A 17,590-nucleotide genomic window follows, 5' to 3' on the forward strand; every position below is an offset into this window, starting at 1 on the left:
GACTGTGAGCCTGGGCTCATATTTATCAAGCGTCTCAGAATCACACTGAGAGTTAACGAGGACTAAAACTAATGAATGAAGCAGAAGAGAATTGACTGTGACTTTCAGCAGGAGAAGGATTACTGCTGGGAGAGAGTGAGACGTGGCTGTTTTACCACAGTCAGAGCAGCAGAGTAGAAATAATGTGTGTTCTGTCTCCTTATTCAACAATAATACATTTTAATCTTCAACCCAACAGTGTTTACTGTTTTATTCCATTTCTATCATCACTGCTTAGCTGTTTGTTTTAGGATTGATTTAAAGATTTGATTACTTTTAAAGGCTCCAGATGACTTTTCAGAGTCTCAGTGTGTAAATATTAAAGGTATCCAGCTTTAATATACAGAAATATGTTCAAATGAACAGTTTATATCTCTTTAACAATGTGCGTGTTTAACAATAACTATATCATTTAAACTTGTAGGTGAGATCATGTGATCCAGCCCTATCCAATCACATCCTTTCCATCTAGTTTTCTACATTAGTGCAGCATCTTGCATGTATTGTACAACAGTGCACACAGCGATAATGATGCAAACGGACACAACTTGATTAAAAACATGAAATGTATCTTCTCCACTGTCCAACTCATCTCCAGCTGAACCTCCTGTTGACTTATGTGTCCTTACAGCTCTTTGAAATCTATCTGTGCCATCAGCAGTTTAAACACATCAATCATTCAATAAATAAAGCCTCCATTAGTTTTTCTCTAACTTCACACTGAGTGGAGGGAAATGAATTAGATAAATATGGAGCCTGGTCTTTGCTGTCAGGGCTCTGGATCAACCTGTTTGATAAGTCAGTCAATCAATCTTTATTTGTATAGCGCCAAATCACAACAAAGTTATCTCAAGGCTCTTCACACATAGAGCAGGTTCTAAACCGAACTCTTCAGGTTTCAACTTTAACCCTACTGTTGTGTTCGAGTCAAGGAAGGAAAGGAGGAAGGGAGTAAAGGAAAGAAGGCAGGGAGGAAGGAAGGATGGAGGAAAGAAGTAAGTAAGGGAGGGAGGAAAGAAAGTAGGAGGGAGGGAAGAAGGAAGGAAAGAAGGAAGGAAGGAAGGAAGGAAGGAAGGGAGATGGAGGAAGGGAAGAAAGAGAGAAGAAGAAAAGAAAGAAACAAGGAGAGAGGAAGCACAGATGGAAGGAAGGAAGGAAGGAAGGAAGAAGGAAGGAAAGAAGGAAGGAACACACTCACTCACACACACACACACACACACACACACACACACACAACATTACTAAGACACAGTTAGTAAAACTGTCACACATACATACTCTCACACTCACACACACACACACACACACACACACACACACACACACACACACACACACACACACACACACACAACATTACTAAGACACAGTTATTTCTTGTTAAGGAAAATATTGGGGGGTTTTTTCAGGAATGTGGAAGAGGTTTTAAAGAACCAGTTTTTCATTTTTAAGTTAGTAAGTCAAATGTGTACAACTCATAATTGACTTGCACCATTTATTGTTAAAATGCATAATATTGTGTCCCTGTTATCAAAATACATTGTTGGTGCGATATATTTCTTTTATTGTATTTTACAGCATTGTTAAAAAAAACTCTTGTTAAAGAAAAATAAATTGAAGTTATGAAATTGAAACAATCCTTTGTATTTGTTCCACATCACATTGCTGTAGATTCATCAATTCTGTCTTATATAGAGGATTTTACAGTTTATAGAATTTGAATTTTATTTAGTGTTTTGATGGCACAGCTGACTCTTCACTTCATGCATTGGCCGGGAATCGAACCCGGGTCAACTGCTTGGGAAGCAGCTATGCCCACCACCAATGCCTTGAAAAGCCCGCTTTCAACGGCAGCACAAATGATGAACACATAACAGCACTTGCCAGACGACATCGTAGAATTTTTACTAAATCAGAGTCTACAATGCCAGACTGGCATTTGCAATGAACACACTGTCAAATTCAGCAATCGCACACGTTTCGGTGTAACGCCTCACTTCAACAACACTGTCTGTGTCTGTCTGACACAGTGACGAAGGAAGGAAGGAGCAACAGTTGAGGTTTACGTAGTTGACAGGATTCGAACCTGCGCGGGGAACCCCCAATGGATTTCAAGTCCATCACCTTGACCACTCGGCCACAACTACCTTCCCTCCACTTTTTCAATGGGTTCAGCCAATTTTAGAGGTTTCCATGGTTACAATGCCAGCCCAATTGGATGAAAAAAAGGCTGCAGTACATATGGGAATGACAATAATTCACAGCCATTGCAATATCAGTTACAAGCATGCTAAGTGGGACAGCCCCGAGATTTTGAACCCTGTGGAACATCTTTTCTATGAGCACAAGTTTTGATTGAACTTGCTTCTTCCAGTCAGGGAAAAGAGGGTCCCTGATGATCTAGTGGCTAGGATTCGGTGCTGTCACCCCCGCGGCCCGGGTTAGATTCCCAGTCAGGGAACGATGAGGTGGCGTGTGAGGTGACTCAGAGGCGAGTAATAGCGATGTGCGTCATTTAGTTAAACAGGCCAAAGTTGGTAAAGGGTGATCAGTGTCTGATTTACTTTTGTGTTAAGCTTGCCGACAGGCATGGTTCCCTGATGGTCTAGTGGCTCGGATTTGGCGCTTTAACCGCCGCGGCCCAGGTTCGATTCCCGGTCAGTTAAAGCGGAGGTGGCATAAAGTGTGATTGCTACTCATGTAGCCATGGCAGTAAATTGGTCTAGCCAGGCCAATTTTGTGTCATTTTTTTCAGTGGTGTCTCCCTGGTGTCTCCCTGGTGATCTAGTGGTTAGTGCTCTGTGTACTGCAACTTATTTAAAAGGACTTCTCACTTCCCCCGTAGATGACCAGATGGCACAGCTGACTCTTCACTTCATGCATTGGCCGGGAATCGAACCCGGGTCAACTGCTTGGGAAGCAGCTATGCTCGCCACTATACCACCAATGCCTTGAAAAGCCTGCTTTCAACACCAGCACAAATGATGAACACATAACAGCACTTGCCAGACCACGTCGTAGAATTTTTACTAAATCAGAGTCTACAATGCCAGACTGGCATTTGCAATGAACACAATGTCAATTTCAGCAATCGCACACGTTTCGGTGTAACATCTCACTTCAACAACACACCTCCATCTGACATAGTGACGAAGGAAGGAAGGAGCAACGGTTGAGGTTTCCGTAGTTGACAGGATTCAAACCTGCACGGGGAACCCCCAATGGATTTCAAGTCCATCGCCTTGACCACTCGGCCACAACTACCTTCCCGCCCCTTTTTCAATGGGTTCAGCCAATTTTAGAGGTTTCCATGGTTACAATGCCAGCCCAAGTGGATGAAAAAAAGGCTGCAGTACATATGGGAATGACAATAATTCAGAGCCATTGCAATATCAGTTACAAGCATGCTAAGTGGGACAGCCCCGAGATTTTGAACCCTGTGGAACATCTTTTCTATGAGCACAAGTTTTGATTGAACTTGCTTCTTCCAGTCAGGGAAAAGAGGGTCCCTGATGGTCGAGTGGCTAGGATTTGGCGCTTTCACCGCCGCGGCCCGGGTTAGATTCCCGGTCAGGGAACGATGAGGTGGCGTGTGAGGTGACTCAGAGGCGAGTAATAGCGATATGCGTCAAACAGGCCAAAGTTGGTAAAGGGTGATCAGTGTCTGAATTACTTTTGTGTTAAGCTTGGCGACAGGCATGGTTCCCTGATGGTCTAGTGGCTAGGGTTAGGCGCTCTCACAGCCGCGGCCCGGGGTTCGATTCCCGGTCAGGGAAAGCGGAGGTGGCATGAAGTGTGATTGCTACTCATGTAGCCATGGCAGTTATTTGGTCGAACTCGTCCTGTTTTGTGTCAGGGTGATCACAGTGTATGATTTAAGTTGTGTCATCCTTCCCCCCAAGGTTGTGGTTCCCTGATGGTCTAGTGGCTAGGATTTGGAGCTCTCACCGCCACGGCCTGGGTTCGATTCCCGGTCAGGGAAAGCGGAGGTGGTATGAGTTGACATGAGATTGCTGCTTATATAGCCAAGCCAGTAAACTGGTCTAGCCAGGCCAATTTTGTGTCAGGGGTGATTTTTAGTGGTGTCTCCCTGGTGTCTCCCTGGCAGTTATTTGGTCGAACTCGTCCTGTTTTGTGTCAGGGTGATCACAGTGTACGATTTCAGTTGTGTCATCCTTCCCCCCAAGATCGTGGTTCCCTGATGGTCTAGTGGCTAGGATTCGGCGCTCTCACCGCCGCGGCCCGGAATTCGTCTTGCAGCAAATCACAGCTAAGCCTCTTCCTGGTTGGAAGGAGGCTTTCGAGATTGCTACTAAGTGGGCCTACAGAAACCTGCCGTGCATAAAAAGAGGGCCTGGACCGTGCAGAGGTACTGATCATAGCGTGCATGGAGGAAGATACACAGCCGGAGGAACCACAATCGGCTTCACCGCCTCCACTGACAACCAAACACGAGTAACACTTGCACCACCACCTGCAAAGATAAGGAAACAAACTTCATCCACACCAAGAAAAGGGAGGGATGCAAGTACATTGACCGCAGTAGGCCCCAGCACAACTCGGGAGATATCTACTCCTGCCCCCACTCCCCAGTCTGAATGCCAGGTCAGACCTGGTTCTAGGGTACATGTCCCAGAACAATGCCTGCCACCCGTCCAGCCGAGCCGGCTAGCACTCCCGAGGGACAGTCCTTCCTCAGGTAGTGTGGTTGCAGTACAAGAAGAAGCCTCAGATAGGGTGTGTTCATCTCGGGAGGCCCATCAAAAGGAGCTTCAGGAAATAGTAGCTCGCTGGGAGGGTAACAGAAAACTCTATGAAGGGTCCTGCACTAGGTTAAAGGCCAAGGGCTACCTCCAGCGTGTTAGGGACAGGAGTGGCGGCGCCGGTCAGGGGATGGCCCGTGCACCGTCCAGATCCTCTAAGGGACGGGCTTATCACCCACATCCTAACCGGCCAGCGCCTCCCCTTGCTTGGAACCGCTACTCCGGACCCCAGTCCCGCTCTTATGCGGCCTGGTAGGACCGAGGAGCAGCAAAACCAAACCCCGTACCAACCAGCTGATCCGCAGTTCGTGAAGCTGTTGCGTAAGCTGTACGGGGTCATTAAGGTGGTGCACCACTTTCATAATGTGGACCCAAAGGAGGGGAAACCACAACCCAGGGCCATCGATCGGATGGTAGACCTCCTGTCCACCATGATTCGACCTGCCTGTCCGACGGAGGCTACAGTGGACATGATCCAAGGGAATGCCACTAATTGGGGGTATAATACCCTCTTGATCTTGGAGCGCCATTACGAGGCAGTACTGGAGGACTTGGACCTGGAACGGGTCCCGGATTGGAAAACAGTCTGGGAGGTGGCCAAGCGTTGGGCCCACCGAAAGTTCCCTTGTGTTACTCGAAGCGAGATGGATTACGCAGAGGTCTTGGTCACCACCAGAACTGGGGACCAGGCTCCAGAAGAGGATCCACAGCCCGGATCTTCGACTTCAGACAAGGACAAGGCACGTCCCAAGCAAGCGGATGCCCCACTGATCCATCTCATTACCCGCGATGCACAGAAGCAGACGGCGGATCTTGACTGGACTGGACCCTGGAAGTGCAGAAGAAGTGGCTTATCATTGAGGACTCCAATCTGGCGAGGATTCCGGCCTATAATATCCCGGACCTCCAGATCGAGAGTTACCCAGGGGCCAACTTCCGGCACGCCCAGGCCATTATGGCCAAATCTTGGTGCCCAGATGTGGAAGTGGAGAAGTTGGTCTTGACCTTCAGACTGAACAGTAGAGGGCAGAAGGCCCAAGAGACTGCAGTAAAACAAATGCAGGCGGTGATTAGGACCACCAAGAGCAAGTTCCCATATGCGGAACTGTGGATCCCAGTGATCAACTTCTCAATTTTTCCAGCAGTGCGGAACAGACGACACTGAACGAGCACATTATGAGGAACTTTACGTTTATCCTGGCTTTGAGTGGCACGGAGTTCGAAGTGGAAAGAGACTTCCTACACTGGACCACAGCCACTGCCAGGGCAATGCTAGACCATTGGGCTTCCTGTTTAAATTTATATGCTCCGTAAGCCTTCCTCTGGACGGGAGGATGGGGTCTACAACCCCCTTGTCCCAAAATGTCATTGTTCTGGCTGAAGGTCTTGTTCTCTCCGATTCCCAACGGAGCCTTTTAAACCGGGGTCTCACATTTGTCCCCACGTTGGACCTGCACAAGGATCAAAAGACGCAGCTCCAATTAGACCTTCAAAATTATCATCGGTAAGTGAAGTTAGCGGCATATTTTGGGGATTTTAATAGACAGGACCCGCCGCGCTTTACAACACATTCCAATTGGGTACCGCCATCAGACCAGTTACCGCCAGAAGTTCATGCTTTAATTAAAAAAGATCAAAAAGATTCAATAAATATTATAAAACCTATAGGGAAAAACCAAATTTATCAGAGGAAGAGGAAAGAGCTCTTAAGGATTTGATCCAGAACAAACAGATTGTAATTAAGCCTGCGGATAAAGGAAGCGCAGTAGTCATTTTAAGTAGGGAACAGTACATTAGAGAAGCTAATTGGCAATTAAATGATACACAATATTACACCAAATTGGTAAAAACCTATTTATTTACAAACGGTGCCTTTAGTTCATAAGATATTAGATGATCTATACAAGAAAAAATTCATAACGGGAAAACAACGTACTTACCTTAAAGGAGAAGTGTAACCTGGACCAAGGAAATTTTATATTCTTCCAAAAATACATAAAGATCCTGAGAAGTGGACCGTGCCGTTCAAGATACCTCCAGGGAGGCCGATAGTTTCAGATTGCGGCAGCGAAACGTATCAAACGGCAGAATTCATTGATCATTTCCTAAATCCTCTTTCGGTGAAACATCGTGACAGCTCCAGCCAGAGAGCATAAATAGAGGAGGAGCACGGCTGTCCCTCATTCCTGAGCTGGCTGCGGAAGGGGAAACATCTCTCCCATTAGTTTTCATTGACCGCTTGAAAAAGACCAAAAAGAGGTCGAAACGTCGCGGCACACATTGTACAAAATTAAAACAATTTGATTTGAGAGGCATTATTTCATTAATACAAGTAGAGACATTTTTTCATTATTAAACCTAGAGGTATTTTTTCAATAAAAACATGACAATTGACACGGAAGGGGGGTGGACTTACGTGTACTGTAAGAGACGGCACCAATACCCCCCTCGTGGTTATTGGTATGGGGGACCGGATACCGGAGGCCAGGAGAAGGACCGTGCACATTACCCTCCCCACCTATTTAGGGGGGGATTCTGTACACCAATCCTAACCTCCCTAACCCTAACCCAACCCTAAACCTAACCCTAACCACACCCCTTTTGAGTTCATTTTTTCATATTTGGGATAAATGAATAAATAAATAAATAAGATATAAGGGATTAAAATAAATAATTTATTTGGGCTTTTTATTCAATTGGGTTATTATTAAAATCATTACACTATTATTTTGGGGTTAATAAATAAATTGGGGATAGTAAATTTCATTTGGATTGGCATTTATAGGGTTAAAATTGAGGGAACAGAAAACAAATTTGACGAACACTAACTTTTGGGATAAAATTTATCCAACACAAAACGGAGGGTATAAAAGGGAGCGCTCTGCAGAAGCAAGTCACTTTGCATCAGAACAGCGACCGAACAACATCTCAGCAGCCATTCAGCAGCATAGTTACTAGTGTGCCTTGACCTGAGGAAGACCCAAGAAGGGTCGAAACGTCAACCTTCTTTTGTTTATTGCATTTTATTTTGGATTTTGATTTTTAGGATTTAATATTTTGAAAAAAACAATTTGGTTTTTATTTTTGATAACTTTATTTAAACTTTTTTCTTTTTATTTCATTTTTCTAAAAAAACAAAAAAACACAAAAAAATATATTTGGACACCACCCAAAAATGGGTGATTATGACCACGGCTGGTTACTGGTCCAGCGTGGCATGAGGCGCCAGCGGACCCGTCAGCCTTATTGGGACCGGGATGGGGGGAGGTCCGGGTGGTGGATGGAGCGTGCCATTCCTGTTTCCTATGGGAGACAGGCTTGACCATTCCTCCTTTACCAACCCTAACCCTAACCTTACTAACCCTAACTCCTAACCCTAACCCATCTTGGTAGAGCTGAGGGCCCGGATAAGAGATATTGGCCGGGATGTGGTCGGGCACCAGCTCAGTGTGAGGCGAAGTAAATCTGGTATGTTTAACATTTATAACCCCACCTCCAAACATTAACATCACATCGTTAAAAGCAGGGAACACGCATATAATAAATGCTATTCAAAATTTCAGAGACTGGTCAAGGCACAGAAACATGCATGGTTTATAGATGAGGCTCCGAAGAAGATCACTGCAGTACTGGGTATGGATCATTGCTCAGCATAAGTTTCAGATTTGTAAAAATAAGGTTTATTTACTGTTATGGGGCTTCTCCAGACTCAAACTTTGGGTGAAGTTACCGTTCTGCAGGTTTTACATTACAGGGATTAGCATCTACAAACTGGGTTTTTATATATGGGCTGTGTCTGCTGCTTTTGTGTGGCCAACTTGTGGTACTAAAGGTAAAGAACATCAACTTTGTGAGTGAATGCATACAATGTCCTTCTTCTGCTTTTACAGTTGACCTTGAGAAGCATCCAGAGGACCGAGCATGTCTGAAAGAGTTTTTTTGGACTGCTGGGTGGCTATATTATTGCAACAACAGGCCGCCGAAAGGGTGTTGTGATCAACATGACCACAAAGGACATCAAGGCAGCAGAAAAGACTAAGCAGGGTGCCCGCATCATCCGTGTAAGTGCAAACATTATTACAAAAACTGAAAGGACACAAGAGACATACACATTGTTATATCAGTTGGTCAGTGAAAAGTCAACTTTCCTGAATTATTAGGTTGGACAGCACAAGACTCAAAGGTGCTTTGGTGAAGCAGCTGTACCCCTCAAGCCAAGCGAGTATTCCTGGTTGCAGCGTTACAACCTGCTTCAAAACAGAATTGAAGGAGGCAAAGAGGCTTCTACCTTCTTTCACACAACCAGTGGAGGCGTCCTGCTGAAGCTGTCTGAATATTTCAAGGAGGCCTGGGAGGGGATGGGCTTGGGGACAACCCCAACTTTCAACATGCTGTGCTCCTCTGTTGCCACTTATGTGAGATAACTTCATGTTTTTTTGTATCTAAAGAACAATTAAGTGTGGTGAAAAGTTAATGAATTTTGCACTTGTATATATTTCTTTTTTACATTCATTCTTCCAGGCCAAGCGGCAGTTGGGCCATAAAACCTACCAGAAAGTGGCGGCTTTTATGTGCCATGATGCAAACACAGCCAAAAGATTTTATCAAGGTTTTTTAAACAATTTAAATCAATGCCAAACCTATTTCTTGTTGTAGTATCCATCAACTTGTATTCATTTTATCCATTTCTTTGCACAGCGGAGGATCCGGCAGAGGTCACACTCCAGAGTAGAGAATTGTCAATGATGGCAATTTCTACATATGCTGCAAAGACAAGGAAACGCAGAGAGAAACACAAGAAAGACAAAACCATGACCATTGCTTCTTCGGAGGATGAAAGGGAGGACAACGAATCTGCACAAAATGAAGACAATCAAGGGTTTGAAGAGGAGGAGCAGGAACCATTGGGCCAAGAGAAGCCTGTGAGAAAAAGGCTTAACCAGCTGCACAACAACAAGACCCTTGTGCTGTCAGACCAGCAGGTGAGACATGTGACTAGCTGCAGTGTTTCCACACACAAATTAAAATGCGTCATTCTAAAATGAGCTTAATATACTTTATTTTTCCTAACAAAAGATGGTGAGCTCATCTGATGAGGATGATGCAGGTGATATGAAAACCACACTAACTGAAACAGTACCAGATCCTGAAGAGGATGAGGAACATGTGCCAAAATGGACTTACCAGCTGCGTGAGAAAAGGGCATCTGTGCCTTTGAACCAACAAATGGTGAGTTTTGACAGTTTTCAGTCCTTCCACATATTACAAAGCTTTTAATATTCTTTTGACTTTTCATTAAAAAACAGACGATGGCCTCTTTTAAACAGGATGGAACAGATAAAAGGGAGGTTGAATGCCCTTTCCAGAAAATAGAGGTGTGAGTAATAATTAGATTGTGCTTCCCCACATTCAACTAGCTTTCAATTCAAAATCAGTAAAATGAATCTTGTGTTACCTAAAAACAGAGCTTTAGTTCATCTGAGGGTGATGGCTCCGCTGATGAATGGAAACCCACACAGCAGGAATTTGAGAGTGACTCTGAAGAAGAGGAGGAACAAGTCCTACAAAGGGTTCACAAGGTGACCAAAAGAAAGAGATTTGAGAGCCTTGTCCTGCAAAGAGAGGTGAGATTTATCATCGGTTTAAGTGTTAGGGTTAGGGTTAAGCGCCCCCGCCAACCGGAATGGGACCTGGGATACGGGGGAACAGCACGTGGGTGGAAGGACCGTGCACCTACCTTCTCCTTTCGGAGGAGTAATCAGTTCCCCTATCCTAACCCCAACCAACCCTAACCAACCCTAACCCCAACCAACCCTTACCCCTAACCAACCAACCCTAACCCTAAACCCTAAATGCTTCTGTGTCTGTGCCAAGACAGACTGAAGAGTACAAGGAAGCCCCTCTTGCTGAACAGAATGTGATGTACATAACATGCGAGCCTGAGCCAGCTGTAACCACAGATAGTGTTCCAGAGGCCGGTGCCGAGGAGGAACCCAGGTGGGCACCTCAGCCTATGGACATGACTGAGCTGGCACCACCATCTCAAATCCTTCAAATGGAGGAACCTGTATTCATGGAAGAAACTGCAAAGGAGAATCCATGTTGATTTCATTGCAGTTAAGGAGATAATTCACTGAAACTCTTTTTTTGTTCAAATTATTTTAAAAATTCATTTACTTTTGATTTATGTTTTTTCTGACAATTTCACATATTCTTCTTGAAATACATATTTGATTTGGACATACAAAATCCCAGCATAAAAGACTGATATAATGTTAAAAGAAAGTTAAAGGAATGTCAAGAAATGTAAATAATGTTAAAAGACTTAAAATAATGTTACAAAGAACATTAAGAATGTTAAAAATGATGTTAAGAACCTTAAGAGGAATGCTAAAATACTGTTTAAAAAGAACATTAAGTGGTGTAAATGGCGGCGTTGGTTGTTGTTGCGTCCTATCTTCTGTATCTCCGAAAAATCCTGCCAATTTTAACTTTCTGTGATAAGATTGCAAATCCAATTGTAACTGATTTTTCTGATCCTTGTTCAAATCCAAGGTAGGAATAAAGGTTAATCCCTTATTCAAAAGATCCAATTGTACTTGGTCAAGGCAAAAATTCTTTGCCAGTGTAGCCGAGTTATTTTTATTATATTGTATATTTGTTTAATTATTTTATGAACTTCCTCAAAACCTGCAATGCTGAAATACCAGTATTAATAGTGTAATAGCCCTTTATTGTAAAGTTAAAATCGTTTTTATACTGTTAATTAAGTTTTGAGAGTGTTTATGGTTCCTCTTTACCTGTGTTGCACAGGGGGGTTAATTAGTGGGGCACACAAGTGATGCATGTGTGACGTCGGTCCAAATTCCCGGCAAAACTAAGCTAACTACTGAACTGGTAAGACGTGTGTTGTGATGCTTCGTGTTTAGCTGCATTTAATTGAAACAGTAGACTTTTATGTGTGTACTAGCAACTTTTGCCTGTGTATTTTGTCCGCTTAAGCGGCCGTAACTTTAGTTATACTCAACGTTGCTCATTTACATATTGTGTACCTCGAGTGTTATTTGTGATGTTCAGTGCAATTTTCAAAGGGTTTACATTTTTTATTCTTTCATGTTCATGAAGGTTCATGATGGTACATTACGTTTTACATGATTGTACACGGTTTATTTTATCTGTATTATTTTAGCATGATGTTTTATTATGTTAATTTTTGAGAGAATGTTTAAACACACTTTAAAAAAAAGAAAAACTAAGCTAACTACTGAACTGGAGAGAGAGTAATCTTCCAGCGTGTGTAACCTGACTGCCCCTGTGCTGCTTTTATAGAATAAATCGGATGTGAACCCTCAACCCTTGTGTGACTGGTTTGGCCTGTAGACCATTTTGTATCTGCCACACCAGCACAATAACATTTTGACCAATTAGGGGTTGCGACCCCACCAGCCCCTCCTTAGGGAGGCTTATGGGCCTTGAAGTTTAACTCTTCCACCCAATGATCAAACATAGCCCGGGCTGTCTCCCTGGTCCAATGTATGAGATCCCCTTCCGTCTGAAATTGGGCTGCGGGTAAAAGCTCTACAAACAGCAGATTTTTCCTAATGTAAGTGTTCAGAATCTGCAGATTTTCCCTTTCCGCAGTCGGCAAGGAAGGCGAGTAGTTCACCAACGGGACCCAAAGTTCCGCAAATGGGAACTGTTTCTTCACCATCCGCACTGCGGCCTGCAACTGCTTGACTGTAGTCTCCTTCGCCTTCTGGCTCCGACTATTAAGGCCAAAGGACAAGACCACTTTCTCCACAGTCAATTGGCTTATGACTTTGGACAGAATAGCTTCCGCATGGCGGAAAGTAGCTCCCGGGTAGCTGTCTATCTGCAGAGCTGGATTCTGGACAGGTTCGAATCCCCCAGGACAATCCACTTTTCCAGCACCGTAAGCCCCCAGTCCACTTTGGTGTCGAAAAACCCGCCATTCCTATACCTCCCCCAAATAAGTCCACCATATCCGAGGGAACCACCTCCACCTGTTCCTCCTCATGATGCACCTGAGCTACGTGTGTAAGCTTGCGGGGTAGCAACGGCGGTGTGTCAGGGTTAGGGTGTTAGGGTGAGGTTTATTAAGAATGCTACTCATTATTCTAACTTAGGTTGCAGTGCACTGGCCTGGGGATGTGCGGTCCGTTGCATTCCCCCCGCCTCCCTGCAAATAAAATGTAATAAGTTCTGTTTTTTTGTCAAATCTGTTTTAATTAAGGTTTTTCAATTAAATGATAATAGAAACCTGAAATCAATCAAAAAACAATCCATTATAACCCGTGCATGTGGCTTATATGTTGTGTATATTGTACATTTCACTAGACACAGATGCAGCTCAGGATGAACAAGATGAAAATGCATTTTGACTTTGTTGCAGTTTGTGATTGACCTTTAACTGAGCACAGATATAAAAATGACAGATGTTTTTCTTTTTTAATATATTTTATTTTAAATTTTAAATTAGGATGATGTTTGTGAAGCTGGATGCTGCTCGGCTGTGCAAAAAAAAGGAAGGTTATGGTTAGTGGAAAAAATAATGTACATGAAAAAACCAAGATGGGATTCTATGAATGTGTTTTCTTGCTCCAGACTCTCTACTCTCCCCCCCAGGATCAGGGATCGGGATGCGGCCTGTGGTGAACTAGAGGTAAGTAATTTGCATTATTGGGGTGAGTTGTAGATAACAGTGAGGTCCAAGGTTCGCCATCCCCAATGCTGTACTTTTTGTGATGTGTGTTGGCCTTTATATGGAATTGTCGTCCTACGTGGGTAAGTATTATGTGTTTGTATTTAACTTTATAATTGTGTGAGGTGGATCGGTCACAGCAGCAGGGCCCCTCTCCCACCAGTGCAGGTTATGTTAAGTTGTTTGCACCAGTGAGAGTAGACTCCGTTAGCAGTTTCCGGGGTCCATTGGATATTGTCCTTTTCTGTGCGGAAGAGTTCCTGTGAAAGTGGGTGGAGGAAAGGTAAGTTCTGTTGTATGTATTGCTTGATTGTGGGTTAGGGTTAGGGTTAGGGTTAGGGAAAATAGGGTCGACACGTGCACTCTCCACCCTTCGGACAAGCCCCCTCCCCCTCATACTCATCCCTCCGTCCCCCTGTTAAGTGCCACACTTACATATATATAAATTGTGTTTATTCAAGCTGGGTTCACCTTGGGTTTGCTTGCTTGAGATGTTACCCCTTTGCTGGTAAGTTCCCAACTGAATTGTTTCATCTGCTCTCTCCCTTTTATACTCTCCCTGTTTGGTTTTCTTTCGTGTGTTGTATTTAACGTAGATTTTAACCCTGTAATCGCTGTTCCTAATGAACTTGTTTGTCTTTTTAACCCATGTATATAGTTTTTAACCCTTAATAAATCAAATTATTTATTTATGAATTTATTTATTTATTGCCCTTAATCTTGTTCTTCCCTGTTGTAGCCCTCCTTCCATAAGCCGTTCTTGGCATTCTTCGTGTCTTTCTTGACTTTGTTTCTTCATGTCTGTCTTGACTTTATTCTTTGTTGTCTGTCTTGACTTTATTTCTTCTGTAGTGTCCTTCTTGACTTTACTACTTTGTTTATTCCCCCCAGTATGTGTTGTCCTTTAGTTAGGCTTCTTCCTCTGCTTGGGATAGGTTAGGTTTAGGGCTGGGGGCTAATGCTAGGGTTAGACAGAGATTAGGGTTATTGCCACAAATAGGGCTGGTTGGGTTTAGGGTGACAAATAGGGCAGGTTAGGTTTAGGTCCACAAGTTGGGATAGGTTAGGGTTAGGGGTTAGGGTGGGTTAGGGTTAGGTTTGGGAAAGAGAGCAAGGGGTATCTAGCTGTTACCACCGCGGTGCACGGTCCATCCTGGAGATGGCAGTCCTCCATCGTCCTAGTTTAGGTTTAAATTTTATTTATTTATATTATATTTATTAATTATTATTTAGTTTAATATATTTATTAATAGCAGGTAAGTATTTATTTATTGTATGGTCAAGTCGCTTTTGTTATATCAAGTATGTATTTCTTTTTTCAGGTTTTTTATTTTTCCATTTTTTTGTTTTTTTCTATTTTTCTGGTTTGGCTTTCCTAATTTCGTGTCGTATTCCCACCCTTCTTTTGTTTAACCGGTGTAATTCTGCTGTGTGCTCCATAGGTGGCGCCGCAACATTTCGTCCGCATTTTAGGACTTCCTCAGGCTTGCCACTGCACACAGGTTCCCATTAATTTAGGTGAGGAGATGTTGCTTCCTTTGTGTCTCTTGCCAAACTGATCCTGCTCTGTGTTTCTCTCCCTTTTATACTCCACCCCGTGGCTCCATAATTTTTCTCCGTGTTTCATTTCGTGTTTAGTTTTTACCCTTATTTTTCCCTTTTCCAATTGGTTTTAATGTTTTGTGTTTCTTTCTTTCCACAGGTATCCTTTCTTTTCTTCCTTTTCTTTCAGGTAAGTATCTTTCTCATCATCTGCTCCCTGTTTGGGAGTCTTACGAGGTTAGGGTTAGGGTTAGGGAAATCGTCATCCAGTATTATTTCCTCGGCAATAACTCTTGTTATTCCCTGGGCTTAGGCACTGTTTTGTGGCAGTTTGTAAAGCTTTGCAAACGTTTCTGCCAGTGTTGGTTGTGTAGGACCTTTCTTTTTCTTGTCTTCGGTTTTCTTTAGAAACGCTTGATGTTGTTTTTGGTGGTATTTCGCTAAATGCTTGATCAGGTTGGTCATATTAAAATATCTTACCACTTTACCACCACGCTTGACTTTATTGTGGCAAGTATTGCACTCCGCCTCTTCGTCTTTTTCGTCTTTTAGGGTAAAATAATCCCACACAGCTGACATTTTTATCGATAAGTTTAAATTCTTAGTGGGACATGCACAGACAAGTGGGATGCTGGACAAGTCGCTAGGTGTGCTGAAAAACGCGGACCGGATTTGGGGGGAAAAACTGAAAAAAAACTGGAAAGGATTACCGACATCGGTGCGCTGCAAAACGGAGTTTTGAAAACAAACTGGATCAGGATTTTCCTGTGCAGGCCGATCCCATATTGATATGCATTTTTTTGCTAATATCGGCGGCCGATCCAATCAAAATATCGGATCGGGACACCTTTTAGCCATGGCAGTTATTTGGTCGAACTCGTCCAGTTTTGTGTCAGGGTGATCACAGTGTATGATTTCAGTTGTGTCATCCATCCCCCCAAGGACGTGGTTCCCTGATGGTCTAGTGCGGGGGTCGGCAACCTGCGGCTCTCGAGCCTTCTTGTTGTGGCTCTTTGGCCTTGACAAAAAAAAAAAAAAACACCCATGAAAATTAAATTTTTTTATTTCTTAATTTAAATTTTTATTATATATCGCTGACAGATAGTTGCTGTACAGACGTGACTTTTATTTCTTCTTACAAATGAATGAATGCGCTCTTAGCAACTCTCACCGGAACCGGCTTCATAACATCCCGTCTTTATTGACGTCCGACGTGAAACTGAAGGCGGAAACTTAGTTCCGGCCCGTTGACTGTCAACATGACACAGCATTTATGGTGCGCAAGAGCTGTTCAACGGCGCCACACACAGACTGAACAGTGCCACACACAGACTACTAGCCCCCTCCTTTGCCTACAGACAGCTTATTGAGTGTGCGACCCTTGTGGGTGACTTAACCATGAGTTTATCTAAAAAAAGAAAAATCTCAGAAGAAAATAGAGAATTTAAACCTGCTTGGACAGATTCATTTGCCTTCACTGCCAACAACGCTGGCTTACCTGTGTGCTTGATATGTGGTGAGAACTTATCAAACAACAAAAAAAGTAACATTGAAAGACATTTTCAAAGCAAGCACTCAGGCACTCAGCATTTGGACAAAAGTATCAAACTGAAGATGAGCGAAAGAGAGCAATTTCAGAACTGCTACGGAAAGTTGAGCTGAGCACACTTTCAAGAAGTGGGTGACCGCTCCAAATTCAACCACAGCTGCTAGTTTTGTGGCAGCTCAGGAGATTGTAAGGAGGGGGAAACCGTTCACAGACGGAGAATACATGAAAGAGTCATTCATAAAAATATCAGAGCATCTATTCTCCGACTTCAAAAACAAAGAAGAAATTGTTCAGAAAATTAGAGATATGCCTCTCTCTGCAAAGACCGTCAAGGACCGGACCATTAAAATGGCAACAAACATCACCAGTAAGCAAATTGATGACATAAATTCAGCTCAAGCATATTCAATTGCCTGTGATGAGTCAAGTGATGTCAACGATATTGAGCAGACAGCACTGTTATGCAGATATGTGAACTCTGATGGGCCGCAGGAAGAACTGATTGAACTCATACCACTAAAGGGCCAAACACGGGGACAGGACATTTGTGAGGCTGTTGTGAATTGTCTCAAAGCCAAAGAAATAAACACCACTCACCTGGTGTCCGTGTCTACTGATGGGGCACCAAGTATGAGAGGAGCACAGAAGGGCTTTGTGAATTTACTTCAAAAGTCACTGGATCGAGAGCTGATGACGTTTCACTGCATCTTGCACCAAGAAGCACTGTGCGCTCAAACATTCCCCCCTGAGTGTGTGGAAGTGATGAACCTCGTTATCAAAATAGTGAACAAAATAACGGCAAACGGGTTAAACCACTGAGAGTTTCGTTCATTATTAGAGGAAGTCGACAGCACATATTCAGACCTCCTGCTGCACAACAGAGTCCGGTGGCTGTCAAGGGGAGACGTGCTGAAACGCTTCGCTGCTTGTCTGGGACATGTGAAAACCTTCTTGGGCAACAAAGGCCTCAGCTAT

The 17,590-nt window shown here is 43.5% G+C and overlaps 5 non-coding genes across 5 annotated transcripts; 2 read left to right on the plus strand and 3 right to left on the minus strand.

Moving 5' to 3' along the window:
* Positions 1-2,104: 2,104 nt before the first annotated feature.
* trnas-uga (transfer RNA serine (anticodon UGA)) lies at positions 2,105-2,186 on the minus strand. The gene has a single exon. It is a non-coding gene; the product is annotated as a tRNA-Ser (tRNA).
* A 731-nt stretch (positions 2,187-2,917) lies between these two features.
* On the minus strand, positions 2,918-2,989 carry trnag-ccc (transfer RNA glycine (anticodon CCC)). The gene has a single exon. It is a non-coding gene; the product is annotated as a tRNA-Gly (tRNA).
* A 232-nt stretch (positions 2,990-3,221) lies between these two features.
* trnas-uga (transfer RNA serine (anticodon UGA)) lies at positions 3,222-3,303 on the minus strand. The gene has a single exon. It is a non-coding gene; the product is annotated as a tRNA-Ser (tRNA).
* Positions 3,304-3,545: 242 nt separating this feature from the next.
* trnae-uuc (transfer RNA glutamic acid (anticodon UUC)) lies at positions 3,546-3,617 on the plus strand. The gene has a single exon. It is a non-coding gene; the product is annotated as a tRNA-Glu (tRNA).
* Positions 3,618-3,949: 332 nt separating this feature from the next.
* On the plus strand, positions 3,950-4,021 carry trnae-cuc (transfer RNA glutamic acid (anticodon CUC)). The gene has a single exon. It is a non-coding gene; the product is annotated as a tRNA-Glu (tRNA).
* Positions 4,022-17,590: the final 13,569 nt, after the last annotated feature.

Source organism: Scomber japonicus, chromosome 8, assembly GCF_027409825.1.
Source record: "Scomber japonicus isolate fScoJap1 chromosome 8, fScoJap1.pri, whole genome shotgun sequence".
In the NCBI taxonomy this organism is placed as follows: Eukaryota; Metazoa; Chordata; class Actinopteri; order Scombriformes; family Scombridae; genus Scomber; species Scomber japonicus.